Source organism: Stegodyphus dumicola, chromosome 10 (genome assembly GCF_044657685.1).
Source record: "Stegodyphus dumicola isolate Sdum_Otavi_A_Nest chromosome 10, ASM4465768v1".
NCBI lineage: Eukaryota > Metazoa > Arthropoda > Arachnida > Araneae > Eresidae > Stegodyphus > Stegodyphus dumicola.
Genome location: NC_140777.1, coordinates 59,639,039 through 59,660,211, shown reverse-complemented (window position 1 = coordinate 59,660,211; position 21,173 = coordinate 59,639,039). Strand labels below are relative to the sequence as shown.

At 33.8% G+C, this 21,173-nt stretch overlaps 1 protein-coding gene across 4 annotated transcripts in view; it reads right to left on the bottom strand.

The window, feature by feature from the left end:
• Window positions 1–21,173, bottom strand: part of LOC118204865 (prolyl 4-hydroxylase subunit alpha-2-like) — a 202,132-nt gene that overhangs the window by 106,122 nt on the left and 74,837 nt on the right. Inside the window, exon 1 of one of the 4 annotated variants that reach the window (XM_085824970.1) lies at window positions 4,805–4,959. The exons of the other annotated variants lie outside the window; for them this stretch is intronic. The gene's annotated coding sequence lies outside the window, so the exon portion shown is untranslated. Of the gene's footprint in view, window positions 1–4,804; window positions 4,960–21,173 lie in introns of those variants that run through there. 4 annotated transcript variants of the gene reach the window in all.

Below are 21,173 nucleotides of genomic sequence, written 5' to 3'. Positions count from 1 at the left end.
TTAAACAATGAAGAATCTGCATAAATGTATATATGTGTCTCGCATTGTGAAAAAACAACGGTACTTAGAGCAAAATTTGAATAACCTAGTCCTACACCCGAACATGGGCACCGGGAGGCCCGAATTTTGAATTTCGAATTTGTTTTATTATCTACTTCATATTTTGTAAAACTTTAACGAATTTTTGATTATAACACTCAACGATTTCAAAGCGAGTAGTGACAAAATTGTACGCAATAAAACACTTTTATCTCCACCACGCGAGATTGTCTATCGGAAGTTCTAAAGATATGCTTTATATATATATATGTATATATATATATATATGTTTAGCCCAAAGGCGGAGTTAGCACAAATGCTCTCGAAATGTGTATGTGTGTGTAACTGAAAAAACGCCGCTTTGGGGGTAATATGAAATGTGAAAACTTTCTCTATTTTTTTTTTTTTTTTTTCAACTTTACCTATTTAACTGCTTTCCCTGACCACTGGAAAAAAAGGTCCATACTTTCCTAGACAATTTTGATACACGTTTACAAAGTTCCAGATTTCTCCAGACATTTTGAAAAAAAAATTCACGGTTTTACTGTATTTCACTGATCAGTTTTCATTTCTGAGACTTTCCAGGAAATCCGGTATCGGCATTTGTGTTTGGAGGTTAAATATTTTCCTTTTCGCTTTCTCTCTCTTTAATAAGCGCGTTCCTGAAGATGATTAACAGCGGCATATGACGACGACCAACGAAAACACGGTGGCCTTGTCTCAAACTGGTCTGTGCATTACCCGAAAGTTGTAATCATCACTGAAGACAATCAAGATAAACACTACATGCATAATCATAAAATACCCGTTACAAAGGATATCCTAGATACTTATCAAAATATATCTAGAGAGAAAAAGTGGCAATATTTTATTCTTGCACTTGAAAGGCATGATAAACAAGATTGGGGGTGGTTTCTAGCTGACCTTAAAAGGTTAGGTCAGAAATTCCCAAACCTCTTCTTGCATCGACCCTTTAAAAAAAAAAAAATGTTTTCTACACCCACCCCCTTACATTTTTCTCTACACCCATAGAGCATGCAACATAATTATAATACGAATAATTGCACGCAAATAACTTAAAGATAATAATAAGATGGCTCGGTAACAACTTTTATTTCAAAATATTTCTCTCAGACGAATTTTAAATTCGAAAAAAACCTACCGCACCCATCATGTATTTGAATAAGACATGTCCTCAAATATTCTGTTTCAGTGTCATCAACTGTTCTGGCATCATAATATAAAATTCAGATACAATGCATTTCGGACATTCTATGAATTATGGCAGCACATGCAAATACTCAGTGTCTTGGAAGCGAGCATTAAAATCTCTTTTTACATTCTGCAAGTAGTTTGCTTATATAACAACGTGTTTTCTTAGGAAATACAATCCTTTTCAATACAGGACAGTCGCATGAATTATCAAAGTATTGGAGTTCTTTTTGATTCAGTATCAAAATAAACAAGTAAATTTTCGAACGAAAGCGAAAGATAATCATGATGTAGCATTATATCAAAAAAATTATTATTAATTAAATTAATATATACAGGTATAAAAAACTTTATCCATATACGAATCCCTAGCGGCCTGCCCGCTGGGAATATGCGGAATATTGCGGAATTCTGAAGGGAACTGACTCTTTATTTAATAGACTACCAGTATTCGATCTGCTTCATTTTTGCTCTTCATAAAAAGCCAATTGTTCCTTTCTATTATTTTGTAAGATCTTCTGATTTTATTGGAAACTCTGTTTAGGACAATATGAGTACAAATTTCCAGCTGGTCATTGATCCAATCTATCACTGTTTTGTTGGCCATATTCAGCTGGCCATATTGTATCCATTAATACGCAATTTTTTAATGGTAAGATCCCATTAGTTATTTTATAGGTGTTAGAAATGCGGATCGTCGAGGCAGATGAAGAATAATGAGATTCTGAATTGCCACACGGAATTAAATGAAGGGGACAAAACTTTTTACACTATATAAAGAATTAAAAGAAATCATGACGAGATTTCAACAGCTACATATTCTTTTTATACCTTTTTTATTGAGCCAAAACTTTTGAATGAAAATTGCTGTATTATGATCATGATGATATTCATAAGGAAGAATTCCTCCTTAACAAAAAAGTATTTCACTGATTTTTTTTGTCCGCCATTGCTAGAAAAGCCGAAACAGGAACTTAGAAGGGCCTTTTTGAAGTTTTTCAGTTTGGCAGTAGTACAGTCTCCAGAACAAATTCAGTACAATCTTCAGAACCAAGCTCTAAATATTGTAATACATTTGCGAACTTTCCTCAAAACTGCTACCAGTGTTACTATTGCAAGAGTTTTTTTTAGACCTACAAATGTATATTTCGCACTGAAGAGATCTTCCTATACTGTGTACAGATATTAGGTTATTTCGAAGCAGAAGAGATAAAAACGATCAATGCCCTCGCCGGAACTCGAACATCGGACCTCTCGAATACGCGTCGAGTGTGCAATCACCAAATCTTGGTGGTGAAGAAGCATCATTCACTACCTTTTTTTTTAGTTCGGGCGCCACTGTAGAGACATTAGATTATTTTGAAGCAGAAGAGATGAAAAATGAGCAATGACTTCGCCAGGACTCGAACCAAGGACCATTCGAATACGCGTCGAGTGTGCTGACCACTACAACACGAAGGCATGCTAAGAAGGCAGGAGAAATACCTTATAACAGCAGATGCAAAATCAAGTAGATCTCTGCAACGTCAAGCATAATTTTATGAATAAAAAGCGTCTATATTCCGTCGAAATTTTTGAAAGAAAAATACGAATACGAATTAAATCATGATCACGGTAACATTAATAAAGAAGAATCCGCCGATAAAAAAAAAAAAGAGAGAAGAATATTTCAGATTTTCATTTCCATAACTGCTAAGGGGAACGAAACAGGAAACGCAAGACTGCGGTCCTCTTGAGTTTATTCTAAAATACAATATCCAGAACAAAGTTTCAAATATTGAACTGGAGACTTTCCTCACAAATGTTGAGTGCTGGTAGTTGTGAGAAACGCTATCTATACAGAAGTAATTTTAAAAGTATTCAAAGCCTACAAATGCATATTTTGCATTTCAGAAATCTTTGTAAAGTTTCTATATAATATCAAATGGAGAAATGCAATAGACGAGTGGTCTCAAACTGAAGAGCCCCAGATTAAATTTATGAGACCCGCGAAGACATTTCATTTTGGAACTTGGTGCAAATACATTGTTACAAAGATTTCGAGATTTCAATTATTTGCAGTCCGACTTTACATTATTTTAATTACCAATAAAAACAAGCGTGAATTACGCATCAAAAAATCTATAAATAGAAGTTACTTATTTATATGTGATTTATATTTGGAGATAGATTTTTTAATTAATTTTAACCATACTTGTGAAAAATTAAATCAGTTGCGAATTTTCGCACTAAAAATAATCTATTTGTTCGGGATTACATTCGGCGCGTATTCGAGAGGTCCAGGTTCGAGTCCCGAAGCGGGCATTGCTCATTTTTCAGTCTCCTGCTTCAAAATAAAAAAAAAATAAATAAAAATAAAAATAAAATAAAAAAAGAACCTTAAGAATAGCGCCCGAACTAAAAGGTGATAAATGGTGATTTTCACTATCAGGATTTGGCAACTGGGTCCCTTAATCCCCAGTCGCCCTTTAAAAGGGGGAGTACATGAGGTATTTTCTCCCTCATTTCTGCATGCTTTCGTGGTGCAACGCTGGCACACTCCTCGCGTATTCGGGAAGTCCAGGTTCGAGTCGCGGAGAGGGCATTGAGCATTTGTCGTGTTTCTTACCACAGAATTCCTAATGACTCTACAAGATGAGCATCTAAAATCTGTGATGATGAAGATAATTTATAATACCATTTCTCCAAGGCTACAAATTTTATCAAAATCGAAACGCCGTCAAAGATTAAGCTTGTAGTAAAAAATAAAAGTTTATAACTATTTACATGCATACATGTATATTTTTATTTATGCATCGAAGAACAATTTAATAAACAAGAGAAAGAGACTAAATTGCCATTATTCATTCTTAATTTTTCTCCTACTTTGGGAATTATTTCTGAAATATTTGTTACAATTTCTGTTAAAGTAAATTATTTAAGGATTAATTAAGCATTTTAGAACTGTTGTAAATAAACATAAATCTGAAAATTTAATACATAGTTGTCAACGTATGTGAATTAGAAACTGTAACCATAAAAATGTCTTCCAGGTAACAAATTCAGATTTCAGATAGAAAATAAATATAAGTTTGAATTTTGTCCCTTGCAAGATTATTATTATTATGTATGTATGTTTTAAAAAAATACTTAGTAAGTGAAATTTAAAATTTTAGAATATTATTTTATTTTGTAAATAAAATTGTTTTTGGTGTTATTAAAAGAAATTCTGGCCCGTCAGCTCTTTTCAGATCGTACATGCCGCCTGCGGGCTATCAGAGTTTGAGACCACTAAAGTAGGCCTCAACAGTGTCGCCGATGCTGTGCAACTAGAAAAACAAACAAAATAATAATATAGTAATCATGGAATGTTGGAATCAAAGTTTTTCTTCAGAAATAAAAGCAGAGTTTTAATTTATTTCCCTACATGTCATGTTCGTATACAAAATAGGGGCGACAAATTCAGAGACCATCCTGAGCAGCAAAATCTGTACCTATGCCACTTTAAAACACGATGAATCATTTACATTAACAAAACCAGAAATCGTTTTAACATTTTTCAAACCCAACTTACCCTACTAGTTACTTCAACTAATCAGCACGAAAGCGGAAGAACACAAGCTTGCAATTCCAGCGAATCCAGCATGTTTTCCACGACTGCGAAAGTAAACGAAAAGCGGCGCTTCAGGAAATTCACTGGTCGTTCGTTGGGTAGGTGAGCAGAAGACGGCCTTGGGAATAAAACTCGCGTCCCCGAACTGTCCCACATCGCAAGCGGGATCTGTCACGACCCAAATGCTTCGGTCCCATCTCGCTCGCATTTTTAATTAGTGGAAATTCGTATGCTGACCTAGAAAGGAAATCCTAAGGTGAAAGTTGACTGACCGCGTTTATTTGCAGGCGCCCTTGAACATGGTGACGCCCAGCTGATTGGAAAAAAATAGTTTCAGTTTTGTTATTATAAAATCGGCTGATTGCGCAAGCTCAGTTAACTCTCTGAAAATGTCCTGTTATTTCAGCGAGTTCCCAGATTCGTTCTAAACAACACTTCTTGCATTAGCTAATTATCTTATTTGGACCTTTAAGAACTTCATACATAATGAATATCAGGCATCAGCTTGGGCGGCTCCTATCCTGGTAGATACGAATAAAACTGCAAATTCTCGAAAATAAGGTGCTTTGCATTATCACTAATGCTCGCATTTTCATCAGGTATGGACTTAAAATCTCTGATAAGCTAGCAACCCAAAAATGACTAGGAAACGTTTTTTGCTAAGGCAATTAACAGTTCTACTGTAAATTACTCATCGATGATCAATTATGTAGTACTGAGAGATAATAGGCTTACTAGACCATACGCTGGCACACTTGTTATGTCTCCATGACTTATTTTTAAAGCAATTAAATAAAGAAGAATATGCATATATGTAAGTATATTCCTCAAATTGTGAAAAAACGACGGTACCTAGAGCCATAACATTTGGAACATACGTAATCTTCCGCCCGAACGTGTGCACCTGGGAGCCCCAATTTTGAATTTCGAATTTGTTTTATTATTTTTTATTTCATATTTTATAAAATATTAATGAATTTTTGATTAATAGACTCAATGATTTGGAAGCGAGGAGTGGCAACACTGTTCGAAAGAAAACACCAGGCACGAGACTGCTGCCATTCGGAAAAATATAAGATATTTAACTTTTAGTTTTAATTAATAAACTCAAAGAAATATATTGCTGCGGTCGGAAATAATATACTTTTATCTTCTACTTACCAGCGTGTTCCCGTTCAGTAAAATCTAACATACTTTCAAATTTAATCTGGAAGGTTATCGAGTAATAAACTAAGAGATTTAAAAGCAATAAACACAGTTCTTAGGAATACTTTTTTTCTACTTTATAATGGGATTGACTTAAATAAATATGTATTAAAATCATGAGATGTCTAATTAGAAATATTCAGTATTTTTATCAAATGACAAAAGCTGTACTCATTAAAATCATTATATACTTTTTTATGATAATTATTCTAAGCAACAAGCAGTTAGCTTTTGATATGTTCTTAATTATATATCCATCAATAATATATCTGTATTATGTGTATAACTATCTATTCAAAACGAAGTTGAGCGGATATTTTGTCTTTAGATTGCATACATACAGGTACGTGAGATTTGGACTACGTTCTGCCCAACATTATGATTGCAGATCAGCAGTCTCAAGCGGTAACACTTAAAAACTTTTAAATTGTTGATAATTATATAACAATTGCATACAGATTAACTAAAGGTCTCAAAACTTTAAGAGAAACATAAGAATAACATAATGCAATTACTTTTAAAGCAAAAAATGCGCAATTTACCAACATATAAGTACAAGAAAAATTCGAATATATATAATTGGTTTGGTGCTGCCGATTGCAACCAAAATGGGAGGTGGACATCTACATGTTACGGCAGTCCCATATATAAAATTTCAACGTTCTGAAGCTATACGAGATATATATACACGTACCTATCTACAGACGTCCTGGAAAATATTTGTTTTTAATCCATTTTATATCTATTTTACAATTTGTTTCGGAAAAGAGTCAGTAATTCTGTCCATACGTACAGGTGACAGGTGAGAGCGGAATCCAGACATCCGGGCGGCTTACTAGGACTATTCGGGTATCGTTCCGGAATTTGCAACTATACAATGCGATAATTCTTTGGCGCCCCAGAAGGGAGGCGTCTGGAGCTTAATAGAAACTTTTGTTGGTGCTGTATATTGAAATTTGAGCATTTTAAACTGATATTTAAACATTTTACAATAATTTTAATTTACAATACAATAATTGTATACTGATGCACACACTGCAGCTGTTACATAAATATCACACATTAATAATTAAACATTACCGTGGTGCATTTTATGTGCACATAGGTTTAAACACTGGGAACAAATTATTACAATAATATTTGTTTTGCACATGCGTACGTTGTTGCACGTACATACACATTCCACATTAATAATTAGACATTTTACTCTTGGTTACAGGCCAGTTCTACAATCATACATACTATATACATAAATAAATAAACATACATAAGTTATTATTATTATATATCCTTATACATAAGTTATTAGATATATAGTAGCTGTGGATAGATGTAACACAAAAACATCGTTCAAATGGATTCGAGAGCGGTCAAGATGGATATTTTCTTCGAAATATGATACCCTAAATTTTTCGCGATACGATACTTCCTTTACTTCGTACACGAAAGTAAAAAAATCCTAACCACAGAATCTCAAAAAATGATAGTTTAAAATTTAAATATAAGCAATATTGTGGATTGTGTTTATATGCGTGTTTGTTGCTACTGAATGAAAAAAAGAGATTGAATAGATTTACAGTGTCAGTTAAATTAAATGATTATAGACTTAGACTGCTTGCATGCCAGGGCACATGACTGGACTAAAGTGGGACTAATTAATTTATTAGCCAGTCGGCAGTTGGTAGAACTTTTATATTTTGGTAGTATCCGTTTTTTTTCTCTAATGAGTTAGTACATTTATTTTCCTTGACTCAATCACTTGCTGGTAACCTTGATGTACAGCTACCCAAATCATATTGCTGGTGACAAACTAATGTATGGCTTGTGAAACCTGTTATTTGTGCTTGCCGTTAGATCAACGTTACATCAATACCAATCACATGAAATTGTGCGAAACGTTTGAGGGTAAATTTATCTTGTTGAAGTTGTAAATAAAATTATAATTGGGATTTTAATTAAGAGATTAATTTGCAAGCTATGTCTTTAACAAAACGTAAAAAAAAGGTGTCAGAAAAATACTTATTTTTCAAGACAAAAGAAAAATTACGTAAATTACTAAGAAAGAAAATAGGTTGTAATCATTTATTCTATTTTCTCCTACTGGGGAAATTTTCTCTGAAAATTTGGAAAGACTTCATAATTTGTTTATTTCACGGTTGTATTATAAGTAAGTTATTTAATGGTTAATTCAACATATTAGAATTATTTAAAACAAATTTCAGTACAAAAATTTATTATTTAGCTGGTAGTACATTTGAATTACAAAATGTAACCAACAGAAATTTGATACAGATAGGAAGTACGATAAATTTGAATTTTTTTCTTCTAATTTTTGTTTATCTGTGTTTTGATAAACAGTTAGTAAGGGAAGTTTAAAGTTAAATTAAAATGTAGTTAGTTGTTTAAAATTTTGTTAAAAATTTCTAGCTCGCCAGCTGCTACTAAGTGAAATTTGAAGTTAAATAAAAATTTAGTTAATTATTTAAGATTATGCTTGAAATTTTGTTAAAATAGTCTAGCTCGCCAGCTGCTGTCATGTCGTGCATGAGACCCGCATGCAATTTCAGTTTGAGACCACTGATCTGGATTAATTAAGTATGCAATAGTATGCAGTAGGCGGGACAGGGATTCCGCCTAGTGCGCACATTCTTAAAAGGGCGCAATTTTTTTTGCCTGAAACATTATTATAGGGGCTAGTCAGGTGGATCGTCAAAGGAGGTGAAAAATAATTAAATTCTAAATTGTCATACGGAATTAAGTTGAAAAGAAGAGAGTATCTAAACTAGATAAACTATTTAAAAAAAGATCACCATGTCCTTTCAACATCTTCTGTTATACCATTTTTATATGCAAATTATGATTATCAACTAAATTAGGATCACGGTGACATTAATAAGGAAGAATTCCCCTTTAAGAAAGAAGTATTTCACAGTTTTATTTACGTTATTGCTAAGAAAAACGAAACAAGAACGTGGAATGACGGTCCTTTTGAGTTTTTTTTACTATATTCTAAAATACAATCTCCACAACAAAGCTTCAAGTATTTTACTGCGAACTTTATTCATAAATCCTATAATTGTTAGCTGTGACAATAGTTTACTAGATAAAAATAATTTTATAAATATTTAGGAACTACAAATGTTTAACTGAAATATACCTTGTAATGTGAGATGAAACTTAGTAGTTTTAAGCCCAAAAGGGCTATCAGTGTCCAGACAAGAGTTTCTGTTATTTCCTTTTTCTTGAGTCTATTAACACGCGGGAAAATGTAAGATATTAATCTTTTAGTTTGAACTTGTCTGTTATGGGTTAACAAACGAAGCTATTTAAAAGCAACAGATAGCAAAAGTTCTTAAGAATATTACTTTTTTTTTACTTTTAAATTGTGTTGATTGAAATAAAGGGGTATTTAATTTAATCATATATCTAATTAAATATTTAGTTTTTACAGAATGACGTTCACGACCTCCATGGCTATGATTTCTGAGAACAAAAAAAAATAAAAAAAGAGAAGAAGACAAAAACGGCTTTTGATTCGAGGGTTTTGGCAACAAAACCGTAGTTTGTTTCGTAGTCGATTACGCAGTTTGTTTGGGAGTTTGAATCCGCAGTAGTCAAATATAGTATGTTGTATAAATGACTATTGCTTTAAACTAACAATGTAAGTAAGAAAAGCTAAACTTATGTCCGATTTGAAAGAGCCTTTTGAACGATCGTTAAAATCTAAACCCTTTCAGATTATTTTTATTATTAGTTTTTTGGTAGTTGGCAACACTAACATTTTCCTTCCAAAATGCAGTCATATAATTCCAGACCTGTAGATGATTCTTTCGCCATATGTACACATTAACTAAACAAAACACGGCAGAGGTCAGAAGACTTGCAGATGATTCACTCTTTGTCCGCTTCAATGCGTATGAGAGCCGTGGCTTCATTGTCTTCAATGGCAAGAAATTTAGAGAAATAAATGAATGAATAGACGGGTGTTGATGTAAGTATTTCGTAACGTCGATTAGAAAAGTTCTCGAACTCAAAAACTGGTCGAGAGTCATGGCGCAAGTTCTTTGCATTTTGTGCCTTAGTGAAACTATTCAATTTATTCTTCTAGCTTAAAGATTCTTTTAAACACCTTAAAGAAAGGTATTATTATTTATGCTACTGGCATATCGTGTCCTGACGAAATGGAAATTGTTATCGCTCCATTTGCAGAATATGTTTCCTGCAAGCCAGTGGGAGAAGAAAACGAAATCTAGTCTACTACATTTTGAATAATTAGTCTTCTGTTCCACTGAAATTCAACTTTTAATTTCCCCGATCTTTCACGACCAGATGTAATAGCGTACTTACGAAATTAAAGTCAAATCACTGAGTAATTTTACACGTTTATTACAAAATAGAAAGAAATAAATAAGTAAGAAAATGTTACTTATTATCGTATTTCCTTCCTTGTGCGAAGTAAAGGGAATATTGTGATCGTGAAAGTTTTCCGTTATCACAATTCAATGGGAATATCTATTCTGAGCGCTCCAAAATTCCTTTGGATCATTTATTTGCGTGACGGAAGTAAGGACAGAATAAAGGAATCTTTTTTTTTTTTTTTTTTTTTTCTAAAACAGATTTTAAAATGCATTCAGGAAGCATTCTTTTTTTTCGTGACATTTGTACGTACGGATGAATATACGTATCTCGCGTAACTAAAAAACGATTTGCCGTAGAATGTTGCAATTTTGTATATGGAACTACTATAACATCTAGTTATGCCTCTTTTTTATTGCAATCGGAAATTTCAAAAGTAAACATATATCTATGTGTTGAAAATTTAATTCCTTGCAGATAATTTGGTATTAGATGAGGGTCTGACTCAGGAAGACAGCCATTATTCTGCAGTCGTGAGTAGTTTGAAATTATAAGTTCACTGAAATATAGATTACGTAGTAGAAGGTGCCAGGAACTTTTGAAGAATTACGAAATCACTTGATAATCCAAACATATCTCTATTACTTGTTGATTACTCTATGACATGGCCCAGCACACCAGTATGAGAACAATTTGCACCCCCCCCCAATTTTGATTATGGTGTGTTAAATTGATAACAATGAATAAAAAGCAACCAAGCAAAAGACGTCATTTAGCTAACAAGAGTAAAAGAAGAGGCGTAGTTAGTTGCAGAACTATTTAATAAGTTTGGTAAATTCTTTGTTTTAGTTGTGGATAGTGAATGGACAAAAGTTTACAGCAGTGCTGATATTGCGGGGAAACCGCAGATGCCTTGAAGGAGTTGTGCTGTAATTGAAATTAGTAATTTAAAGATCCATTGTCAAATTGTTTAATTAAGTTTTAATTTGGCAATAAGTGCGTTTGGTTTTAAGTGCATAATTAGAGAGATAGATGCATAAACCAACTTCCAGACGTGGCCATTTCGAAATATAATTTTATTCCATGATAATTTACATCACATCCCTTTGGTAAACGAAGTATTTATCTAATCATAGTTAAACACGATAATTTTTATGTACACTGGTTTTAAATGTACGACGGAAGCATCTTAGACAGGAAAGCATAGCAGCGCGGAAATGTTTGCAGGGCAGAGGTTAGGAAAAGAATAAGTGACGTAATTGATTGAGACGCAGTATTTATACTACGTAGGTACATCTATATAACTAAGCTGCGATTGGTAATTTTAGTTTTTAGTTTCCTTTTTCAAGCAGAGTTATGTAACATGGAAATTTCTCAAGTTTGGGAGAACAGATGAACTTAGGGGGAGAACATAAAATCTAGAATAGTCAATTTTGACGTTGCCTGAAATTTAATTCTATTGATTTGCCAAAGCACGAAACATTGTTTAAAAAAATGACTCAGTATTTCCAATATTATTTTTAACTTACTGATTTTGTGAGTTTATTTAATGTTACTTAGTAAATGATGTAATCCTAAACGTTTTTCATTATCATGAAGTAAGTGAATTTTAATTAAGTACTGCTTTGAAATTTAGGTATCTAATGCTATTTATATTTTTAAAATATAGTACTATTTTTACGAAAATGATTAAAATTTTATGATACCAAAAAATTTAGTTTTTCCTAATTATGTTTTACATAATTAAATAATGAATTTAAAGATTTATAATTACTTTAATTAGGGAATGTTATTAAAATTACTGCAGTAATGATTAGAAATGAGATTATTGTTTAAAAATTTTAAATTATAAGAATGAGCTAAATATGAAAAATAGATGAGTTAATTTTGAAACACTGGTACAGAAAAATGGATATAGAATTGTGTTTTGAATATTATGTAGAAATATGTAATGTTTAGAATAGAGTATTTTTATGATGAATATTAAAATGCTAAAATATTAGAAAAAAGAAGAATACATATAAAGATAACGTATGATGAGAGAGTGTTGGTTCAAAGCGCAGGCCTTGTTTTACCTCTGTTATTTGTTCCTTTTACCCTCCTCATACAATATAAACTTTGAAGGCTCCCACTTCATATTTTTTTCATATAATTACTTTTTTATATATATAAATGCAGTGCGGTTAAATTTTTTTATAAATAGTATGTATAGCGCAGTTCCAAAAGACCAGTTGCCTTTAAGCAAAGAACGGAGGTCTTTTAAGCAACTGCCAAAGCAACCCTTAATCACTCATGATATACATGATTTCAATTTTAGGTGGATTTGTCCAACAGATGGAAATGTTTGTATTAGAGAAAGCTGTGGGGTTTCCTAGTTTTGTGTAAAATAAGAAAATTAGAAATGTAACAATAACATTAAAAACCGTAATTTTAGTAATACTGTTATAAAATTTATGATATTAAAATATAAGTTATAATATTGAAACATTTATAATATTAAAATGTAAGTTATAATATTGAAAAATTTATAATATTAAAATGTAAGTTATAATATTGAAAATTAGTTATGTTTTGAAAATTTTGAAATTTCTTGTGATTATTCAAAATAAGTAATGTGTGTGCAAAAAATTGTGATATTGTGTGCAAAGTATTGCAAAGCCTTCCCTGAGAAAAGTCTAATTATGTGGACTGTAAAACACAAAGACTTTTGGACTGAACATTTTAATATGACTCTAAAATATTATCAAAGCTTATATTTTGCAATTATGCAAATAATTATTTTGCCCAAAATTTCAGGATTTGTATTTCTTCTCTTCATTTGCTAATGCCTTTTAGCATTTTCTCTCTAAAAAAGCTTTTCTCTCACCCAGCCATTTTCTTCCTGAGGTGGTGGGGGAATAGGTAAAATATCTATTTTTCACATATTAAATTAGTATGTAGGGTTTATATTTATTTTAACTAACATTTATTTTAAGTTTAAACTATCTTTCCTGTCAAGCCTTACTTTCCCCTGGAACTGCCAATGCCAGAGTATGTAAATTTTAGTAGAACGCGCAAGGATTCAAATTATCAGCGTAAGTATTCTGAGTTAAATAGAAAGGAAACGAGTTCGAGGTGTGCTGTTCCTACTTCACGAGCGCGGAGGTAGTTAGCCAGAAATTGAAGAACCCCGCGTTTCGGCCTGTGTGCTTGCCTGGAAGAATTGTTAATCGTTCAAGTGATCTTCAAGTTTGCTGAATTAGCAGCGGTATTGTAAAACGCGGTGAGGTTAGTTACTTTTAGAGAGCCTCGTATTTAGAGTCTTGTCATTAGTTTCTTTTCAGGTTATTATTTTTATTTTACCGCCGAGTTGGCGTAGTTTGTGAGCGTCAAGAGCACGCACTTGTAATTTATTACGTTGAATAAAAAGGGACTTAAACCCTTAGCAAGACTCTGTCATTTATCCAGTTTCAACAGTCACCTCTTGGTTGCGTGCAAGTTGGAGGCGCGCAACGCTACATTGGCGCCCGAGCACTTATCGAACTGAAATGGCCGAAAATTGGATGGAAACCGCTGGACAACACCAAGAAATGACAAGCCAATTGGAAGGATTTGGATACCTGGTCCAGACTTTGAGAGCGTCAATCAAGCCAAACGTCAATTTCGACGGAAAAAATTCGGTGGCGATATTTCTAGAAGGCCTAAAAAATCACTTTCAGCTCTACCCTGTGCCTGAAAGACAAAAAGTTGCTATCGCCACATCCGCACTAAGAGGACAGGCCGCGCTATGGTGGAAAAATATAGGCAAATTTTTATTAGGGGAATTTGGAAGCCAGACATATACATTTGAAAATTTCAAAAAATCGTTAGTAAGGGCCTTCCCCATAGTGAAAGATCGAGTAAGGCTGTAAGCCGAACTGTATAGTTTCTATCAACGGGATATAGAAGAATTGACGGACTTTATTCTACGAAAAATTAAGCTGACGGATATGCTGTATGGGAAGAAACCCGATGCGGAGATTATTGAAATAATCTTACCAAGATTGTTACCCGCTGTTCAAGACTACTTCGAAATTAGAAACCCATCAACATTCCAGAGAGCTATGGACATTGTTCTAAAGCCTGTCCTAGGAAAATCAACTTTAATTTATCTATATAATATAATTATAACGAGTAGTACGTTGGAACAACAAATTAATGATCTAGAACAAGTTTTTAAATTATTAAAAGAGGCCGGTCTTACAATTAACGCCTCAAAATGCAAGTTCGCAACTAAAGAACTTAAATATCTCGGTTATAAAATTTCGCAAAAGGATATAGAAACGCAAGATTCAAAAATAAAAGCCATCAAGAATTTCTCACCGCCCAACACCGCCAAGAAACTTTCTTCTTTCCTTGGGTTATGTTCTTACAATCGGTCTTTCATAAAAGATTTCGCTAATATTGTTGAACCACTCTTAGTAATCAAAAGAAAGAGAGGTAAATTTACGTGGACAGCGGAAGCAAATACAGCTTTTGAAAGATAAAAAGAAGCGCTCATCAATGCCCCTGTTTTAAAATTCCCGGAGGGGGACGAAAACCTGGAAATTGCAGCAGATGCGTCAGACTATGTGGTGGGTGCGATTCTTATGAAAAATACCCATCCTCTGGCATTTTTTAGTAAAACGTTAAATCAGACACAAAGGAATTATACAGCTACAGAAAGAGAAACATTAGCCGTATTAATGGCTGTACACAAATTTCGAGTTTATTTCGGCAAAGCGCCAGTAACAGTCTTTTCGGATCATGCGGCTGTTGGTAGACTTTACTCGGGGAAAAACCTAACGCCCAGGTTAATAAGATGGGCTTTAAAACTCCAAGAATATAATATCAGAATAAAATATAAACCGGGTAAGGAAAACAATGTAGCTGACGCACTTTCTCGTATAAAACTGGACGATGAAGAAAATGAACTTAAATGCGCTGTGTTGACTTCAAAAATTTTAGATTCTAGAGATACGATTAACACTGAACTGAAAGCTGATATCCTGAATTTGGAAATATCTATGCATATTTGAAAGACCCCGAAAGCTTTGAGCGCACAAATATCGATGCGATAAGAAATAGAGCAGAAAACTATGAAATAATAGATAATTTATTATTTTATACGAAAACAACAAATGAAAATCTTGAGTACAAACCAGTCATCCCAGCCTCGCTTCGATTAAGCATTTTGAGGAATTACACGACGCGAAAACAGCGGGTCATTTAGGGGTCAGAAAGACTTTAAAAAGGGTACGCGAGGCGGTATATTTCCCGCAATTATACAAAATAGTAACGGCATATGTCAGGTCCTGCAATCAATGTCAGTTAATAAATGATATTAATTACAGCCCGGCCGGGTACTTAAATAGCATTCGCGCTACATTTCCGAATGAAATTTTAGGCATATATCTTCTTGGTCCCTTTCCCCAGAGCGAGTTAAATAAAAATCGCTTTCTTTTAGTAATAGTAGATCATTTTTCAAAATGGACAGAAATTGTTCCACTTAAACGCGCGTCAGCCAATACAGTCGCAGATGCATTCTTACACAGATACATTTTAAAATACGATGCACCGATAAAAGTCATTAGCGATAACGGAAAACAATTCATTAGTCACATATTTGAAAATGCAATGGACTTGGCATACGCCATATCAAAATGGTTCCGTATAGACCACAGGCAAACATAGCAGAAAGAGTGAATAAAAACATAGTAAAAATAATTCGCAGTTACGTGAGCACACATCACAAGCGCTGGGATGGCTACATAAATGAATTAGCTTATGGTTTAAGAACGGCAAATCACGATACTACGGGAAAAACCCCAGCAGAATTATTTTTAGGCCGAAAGTTAATTACGCCTTTAGATAAATTATTCTTTGTGCAACAAAGAGAGCAAGAACTTAAACAGAAAGATGTGCAAAAACTTATTGACCAGGCGCTTAAAAGCTCGGATACGGCAAGAAATAAGCAAAAAGTATATTACGATAGAAAACGCCGTGAAGCAGATTTTAAAGTTGGGGATAAAGTATTGAAGCGGAAATTTTCTTTATCAAGTGCCCCAGACAATTTTACGGCAAAGCTAGCTCCAAAATTTGAAGGCCCCTATGTAATTCAGGAAATCAAAGGAGTCGTATTATATCTTAAGAACGAGAGAGGGGAGATCTGTAAAGCAAGCCCCGACCAGGTGAAAAGATACTATAATCCAAATGATTTTGAAATCCTTAAAAGTTTCTTGCAGGACTCAAGTCTAAACGAAGTAGAAGGTCCAGAAATAACAACAACTGTTCCACCACCCAAGAAGCAGAGAACTGAAGGGAGACCTAGCCCTTCTACAACCCGGACGACGGTACCAAAAAGAAAAAAGAAAAACTTTCAAACTCCAGCATTTAAGAAAAACAAGAATACAGATGCACCGCGTAAAGAAACCGTGGTAAAGAGCAAAACACCACCTACAACGGATCGCAGGAGAAATTGTACATCAAGGAGAACGCGCCCAGGGCCAGAGAGTCAGGTGCCAGCAAAGCCGCCGTTCCGGAAACTGAAACGGCAGCAGGAGGAACAAAAATACCAGGAACAACAGAAGAAATTCAAGAAGGACTCCAGACCGGAGGACGTCAAGACCAGCCGTTCCATGGAAAAACGGAAACGACAACAACCCGACGATTACTCTGCCAAGAGGCCAGCATGCAGAGGACGCAAAAGAAAAACTAATGTGGACGACACTCGGAGGTCAGTAAGGAGAAGATTGACGTCAATGAAACCTATAACTTGGGAACAATATTGCCAGAAAAGAATGACGGAGTTTCAATCATCGAAAACTCAAAGATAAGTTAAAATCTTCTATAAATTTTTTTTTTCTCTTTGGTTCCGAAATGTTATGCATAAGTACGAAGTTCTATGTTTTGACGAAAGTCAATATGTCTCGGTTGACTTAGTTTTGTTTTACTTTATTTAGCTAAGGCAAAAGTATTATATTCTTTAAGTATAAAAGCTAAGAACAAGCATTTTCTGTTGGTTGAAAGACTAATTCTGTTATGTTAAAGCCAAAATTTGGCCGAAGACAAAAATAACTTCGTATTCTTGTATTAATAAGAATTTTAGTTTCAGTGCCGCCAGCTTGGCGAAGAATGAGTAAAGTAAAAATTTATTTTCTCTTATTCATTTTATGGTAAATTGTAAAAATCATATGTATTAAAATTTTGTAAATGTACGTAAATACTTGAATGTTATGTAAAAGTAGAATTTAGTCTAGAAGCATAAAATTTTAGATGCTAAAAGTAAAATGCTCAAAAGGAATGAATTCAAAAATTAAGTATTAAACTGTAGATAAAGTCATGCTTTAGAGCGAAAGCCTGCATGTTTAAAGATGAATGAGGGGGAAGTTAGAATGAATGTGTTTTGTAGGGTTCTCCACCTACACTTGAATTTTTAAGAATGTTAAAGTAGCTCATCGAGTTGTAGAATGTCGAGTAAGGTGTGTCTATTTGGTCGTTGAATTCTAACAAATCATGGTGGTTAGGGGAAGTGTTGTAAGACTAAAACACGAATATTCCCGTTTGACACCACACATGGTGGACAGTCAGGGTAAAGTTAAATTAATGCTTGAAATATTGAATGAATGTGAAGTAAGCAATAACTAAGGAAAACGAATCGTTTAAAAACAAAAATTTATTGTGTCAAGAAAGTGTAAATTATAATGTATTTAGAAAGATACTGATACTTATTCCTTCCAGATGCTGGAAGGAAAAGACCAAGATTGATTGATGAAGTCCAGGAAAAGTTGCTGTAAGAAGAAAGACTTATAAGTATCCACAGAAATTTAGTATACAATTTGTTACATAAGATTTTTTTTGTGTAAACGAGGTTCTCGAGAGTTAGTTTAGAATTATAGAAACTTACAACAGGTCGTTTGTAGGACCTGCTTCCAAGTTTTCCAAATTCTGGCAGCGGCAAATGTAGGGTTTATATTTATTTTAACTAACATTTATTTTAAGTTTAAACTATCTTTCCTGTCAAGCCTTACTTTCCCCTGGAACTGCCAATGCCAGAGTATGTAAATTTTAGTAGAACGCGCAAGGATTCAAATTATCAGCGTAAGTATTCTGAGTTAAATAGAAAGGAAACGAGTTCGAGGTGTGCTGTTCCTACTTCACGAGCGCGGAGGTAGTTAGCCAGAAATTGAAGAACCCCGCGTTTCGGCCTGTGTGCTTGCCTGGAAGAATTGTTAATCGTTCAAGTGATCTTCAAGTTTGCTGAATTAGCAGCGGTATTGTAAAACGCGGTGAGGTTAGTTACTTTTAGAGAGCCTCGTATTTAGAGTCTTGTCATTAGTTTCTTTTCAGGTTATTATTTTTATTTTACCGCCGAGTTGGCGTAGTTTGTGAGCGTCAAGAGCACGCACTTGTAATTTGTTACGTTGAATAAAAAGGGACTTAAACCCTTAGCAAGACTCTGTCATTTATCCAGTTTCAACAGTCACCTCTTGGTTGCGTGCAAGTTGGAGGCGCGCAACGCTACAAGTACTAGCCCTATAACTCCTGTTTCCATTCTAAATAACAGGGCAATACTTTTTCTAACTAATCTCTCTTCTGAAGCGCACTTATCGATGAAATCTGAACCCAGCATCTGGACATTAAACTGTCATGTGTTTTGAAATGTAATCCAGTATAAAAGTCAATTACGTCGCAACTCTCTCTCTTCGCTCTTCACGTCTGCTTGTTTTCGCTGGGTCATTTTGCTGCTAGTTTTCCTTTTCTAATTTCGTCCATTGTTTAAGATGTTAACTGTACAAAATTGAGGGGTACGTAGTGCAGCCACAGTGATGATGTGCGTTATGAAGGAGTAAAATTATTTGCGGAATTTACCGTTATGTGGGTTCTTCGAGTGTCATCTTTCTAACTACGCAGTAAAGTTTCTTCAAGTTTATAATGCAGAGAACCACCGCCAATCCGTTGCAACTGTCTTTCACCAAGTAATCTAATTACAATAATGGCACAGTCTTATTACATATGTATGTAAAATATTAAAAATACGATGGCTTTGCTCTATGCGAACAAGCAACCTCTAATTAACTTTCCGCAATTTCAGGATCTTCCCCCTAGACCAACACTTTCGAGAACATTCGAGCATATTACGTAACCGCTTCTATAAATGAAGAATTCGCGCCATTTTGCGTCAAACACCGCTTTGTCCCTCTACTCTTGTTAAAACCTATGCTGCTGCTCTTCTCATCTGCCTCCCTTTGTTCGAATACTATGACGCAATACATTTAAAATTAATCTTATTTAGTAAAGAATAATGATCTGCCGTTTAAATTGAATAAAGATATGGAGTGATAAATTTAAATCTTTCTGTGTCGCCATTGGATGTCGCCTTACACTCAGCCACAACAATGTCCAGAATTCTGATGTGACCAGATTGCCAAGCTTCACTCATGTGCCCGACTGCCAAAATATTACATATATATATATAGCCACCCTTTTCCCGGCTCGGTAAGGTCCGTTTTTTATTCTTATATTTCGATAAATTGTAACTTTTTTTGCGTTAAAAGTAATTGAATTATGTTGTTCTTATGTTCAGGTTAAGATTTTTATGGGTTTAGTTAAACTGCACGCAATAGTTATAGAATTATCAACAGTTGTAAAGTATAAGTGAAGCTAAGCGTAACGAGTCAGAATTTTTTAACATATGAAACTCTTAGTAGGACAGTGAATTATGTCAAGTGGTGTACCAACTTCAGTGTTACTATTCCAGGGAAGGCAAATTTAACTTAATTTTGGTGCGCTTAAAATTTCGTCTTTCTGCCTGTTGGCCAAATTGCTTGTTCTGGTGTAGAAACTCGAATTTTAATTGCAAAAAATTGTTTTTTAACTGTTTTTAACGGTATTTGGTGTTTCTGGTTTTTCTGTATTTTACGATTTTTAAAGAAGATGTTTTGAGTTTTCTGTATTTTTATCTTGCTACGAAGTGAGAACTGAATTCATTGAATAAGAAATATATCTGTTATGAAATTCGAGGAAATGTGTTTAAATGAAGTGCAGAAAAATATATGTATAATTTAATATGGTGTACAAAGAAGTCATGATTTCCACATTAGATTTTTAAATAATCTTTTAGTCTGGAAAATGATAATTAAAAGACAGGAGAAAATTAATCGTGAGGGGAATATTATGCAAGTTATTTAATTTCCGAAGAACGGAGTTATAGTAAGAATATAAGCAATTAAAAGTAGTCATGGATAACCTACGAGTAACTATAACAGTAATACTTCTTTAGAAGAAAAATACGTTGCAATAACATTAACATTAATACGTTGCAATAATTAAAATACGTTGCAATAATTAAAATACGTTGCAATAACATTAATATACGTTGTATAATAACATTAACATTACAATACCTGAGAGTAACTGAGCTCAATTATCTAGTAAAGACCCAGGGGAACATATGAATAAGTTCCGAGTACCCAAAGTCGACGACAGTTCCCGAAAGGGAAATTAGAGGAACGAAAGCGGACGAACAATAGCCTGAAATTTCGAAAGATCGAAAGCATCAGCAGTAAATAAGGCTACTATGAGCCAGAGTTGAATTAATAACAGAAGTAAGGTGAAATTATATATTTAAGAAGTTCATTGAGAGTGAGAACACCTAGCAAGTCTGAGTAACAATAGAAATTTCTTGCAGACCTTAAAATTTCAGACAAAAAATAAATGCAAATTGCAGTTTTTTCCTTTGCGTCATTATTATTACTTTTTATGCATTTTT